A 3,414-nucleotide genomic window follows, 5' to 3' on the forward strand; every position below is an offset into this window, starting at 1 on the left:
GATTCCTCTTCCTTTTCTGTTCTCTTCTTTCTCATATGAGCAGGAACAAGGAAAAAGGCATTCTTGTTGAAGCTGATCCTGAACCTGAAAGGACTCTGAAGAGGAAACTAAGAGAAGCTAAATTACAACAATCCAAAGACAACCTTACTGAAATTTTCGAACAAGAAAAGGATATGGTAGCCGAACCCAACAACAATAATGCAAGGAGGATGCTTGGTGATTATACTACACCTACTTCCAAGTTTGATGGAAGAAGCATCTCAATTCCTGCCATTGGAGCAAAAAATTTTGAGCTAAAACCTCAACTAGTTGCTCTAATGCAACAAAACTGCAAGTTTCATGGACTTCCATCAGAAGATCCCTACCAGTTTTTAACTGAGTTCTTGCAGATCTGTGAGACTGTTAAGACTAATGGAGTAGATCCTGAAGTCTACAGGCTCATGCTTTTCCATTTTGCTGTAAGAGACAGAGCTAGAACATGGTTGGACTCACAACCTAAGGATAGCATGGACTCTTGGGATAAGCTGGTCACGGCCTCCTTGGTTAAATTCTTTCCTCCTCAAAAGCTGAGCAAGCTTAGAGTAGATGTTCAGACCTTCAAGCAAAAAGATGGTGAATCCCTCTATGAAGCTTGGGAAAGATACAAGCAGATGACCAAAAAATGTCCTTCTGACATGTTTTCAGAGTGGACCATGGTAGATATATTCTATTATGGTCTGTCTGAGTTCTGTCAGATGTCACTAGATCATTCTGCAGGTGGATCCATTCACCTAAAGAAAACGCCTGCAGAAGCTCAGGAACTTATTGAAATGGTTGTAAATAACCAATTCATGTACACTTCTAAATGGATGGCAAAATGCATCCAACAGCACTAAAGAGGCATCTTCTGAAGAAGATGCTTATGATCCTAAAAACCCTGCAATAGCAGAGGTAAATTACATGAGGGAAGCCTTTGGCAACACCTATAACCCCTCATAGAGAAATCATCCAAATTTCTCATGGAAGGATCAACAAAAGCCTCAACAAGGCTTTAATAATGGTGGAAGAAACAGGTTTAGCAATAGCAAGCTTTTTCCATCATCTTCTCAGCAACAGACAGAGAATTCTGAGCAGAGCACCTCTAACGTAGCAAATATAATCTCTGGTCTGTCTAAAGCCACTTTAAGCTTCATGAGTGAAACAAGGTCCTCCATCAAAAATTTGGAGACACAAGTGAGGCAGATGAGTAAGAAAGTCACTGAAACTCCTCCTAGTACTCTCCCAAGCAATACTGAAGAGAATCCAAAACGAGAGTGCAAGGCCATTGACATAATCAACATGGCCGAACCTAGAGAGGAAGGAGAGGACGTGAATCCCAATGAGGAAGACCTCAGGGGATGTCTCTCAAGCAAGAAGGAGTTCTTTATTGAGGACTTAAAGGAATCTGAAGGTCATATAGAGACCATAGAGATCCCATTAAACCTCCTTCTGCCATTCATGAGCTCTGAAAACTATTCTTCCTTTGAAGAGGATGAAGATGTAACTGGAGAGCAAGTTGCTCAATATCTAGGAGCTATCATGAAGCTAAATGCCAAGTTGTTTGGTAATGAGACTTCGGAAGGTGAACCTCCCTTGCTCATTGGTGAACTAGATACATGGGTTCAGCAAACTTTACCTCAAAAGAAACAAGATCCTGGTAAATTCTTAATACCCTGTACCATAGGCACCATGACCTTTGAAAAGGCTCTGTGTGAACTAGGATCAAGCATAAATCTTATGCTACTCTCTGTAATGGAGAAGCTGGGGATCATTGAGGTACAGCCTACCATATTCTCATTGCAAATAGAAGACAAGTTAGTAAGACAAGCTTATGGAATGGTAGAGGACGTGTTGGTAAAGGTTGAAGGCCTTTACATCCCTGCTGATTTCATAATCTTAGACACTAGGAAGGAGGAGGATGAATGCATCATCCTTGGAAGACCTTTCATAACCACAGCAGAAGCTGTGATAGATGTTAATAGAGCAGAATTAGTCCTTCAATTGAATGGGGACTACCTTGTGTTTAAGACCCAAGGGTGTTCTTCTTTAACAATGGAGAGGAAGCATGAAAAGCTTCTCTCAGTACAGAGTCAAATAGAGTCCCCACAATCAAACTCTAAGTTTGGTGTTGGGAGGCCACAGCCAAACTCTAAGTTTGGTGTTGAATCCCCACATTCAAACTCTAAGTTTGGTGTTGGGAGTCTACAACATTGACCTGATCTCCTTTGAGGCTCCATGAGAGCCCATTGTCAAGCTAGTGACATTAAAGGAGCGCTTATTGGGAGGCAACCCAATTTTTATTTATCTTATTTTATTATTCTTTTATTGTTCTTTTATGTTTTATTAGGTTCATGATCATGTGGAGTCACAAAATAAATATTAAAATTAAAAACAGGATCAAAAACAGCAGAAGAAAAAGCACACCCTGGAGGAAGGGCTTACTGGCGTTTAAACGCTAGTAAAGAGCATCTGGCTGGCGTTCAACGTCAGAACAGAGCATGGATCTGTGTTGAACGCCAGAAACAAGCAACATCCTGGTGTTTAAATGCCAGGAAAACACCCTGAGGAGAGCTGGCGCTGAACGCCAGAAATAAGCATGGAACTGGCGTTCAACACCAAAAACATGCTACATATGGGCGTTGAACACCCAAAACAAGCATGAAGCTGGCGTTCAACGCCAGAAACAAGCATCAATCTGGCGTTGAACGCCAGGATTGCATGAAAAGGGCATTTTACACGCCTCATTGGTGCAGGGATGTAAATCCTTGACACCTCAGGATCTGTGGACCCTACAGGATCATCTCAAGATCTGTGGACCCCACAGGATCCCCACCTACCTCAACTCACCTTCTCTCCTCTTCACACAATCCAATAACACTCTTCCCCAAAACCCTTCACCAATCACCTTAATCTCTCTTCCCCATCACCTCTCCACCACTCACATCCTTCCACTCTTCCCCATAAACCCCACCTACCTTCAAAATTCAAAATCTCTTTCCCACCCAAACCCACCCTAAATAGCCGAACCTACTCCCTCTCCCTCCACTATATAAACCCCTCCATTCTTCTTCATTTTCACAAAACACAACCCTCTCTTCTCCACCTTGGCCGAAACACAACCCTCTCTTCCTCTCCTCCATTTCTTCTTCTTCATCATCTATTCTTTCTTCTCTTGCTCGAGGGCGAGCAATATTCTAAGTTTGGTGTGGTAAAAGCATAGCTTTTTTGTTTTTTCATAACCATTGATGGCACCTAAGGCTGGAGAAACATCTAGAAAAGGGAAAGGGAAGACAAAAGCTTCCACCTCCGGGTCATGGGAGATGGAGAGATTCATTTCCAAAGCCCATCAAGACCACTTCTATGATGTTGTGGCCAAGAAAAAGGTGATCCCTGAGG

General features: G+C 42.4%; 1 non-coding gene across 1 annotated transcript; it reads right to left on the bottom strand.

Annotated features, from left to right (window-relative positions):
* Positions 1-572: 572 nt before the first annotated feature.
* On the bottom strand, positions 573-676 carry LOC112716468 (small nucleolar RNA R71). The gene has a single exon (XR_003160364.1). It is a non-coding gene; the product is annotated as a small nucleolar RNA R71 (small nucleolar RNA).
* Positions 677-3,414: the final 2,738 nt, after the last annotated feature.

Source organism: Arachis hypogaea, chromosome 1 (assembly GCF_003086295.3).
Source record: "Arachis hypogaea cultivar Tifrunner chromosome 1, arahy.Tifrunner.gnm2.J5K5, whole genome shotgun sequence".
In the NCBI taxonomy this organism is placed as follows: Eukaryota; Viridiplantae; Streptophyta; class Magnoliopsida; order Fabales; family Fabaceae; genus Arachis; species Arachis hypogaea.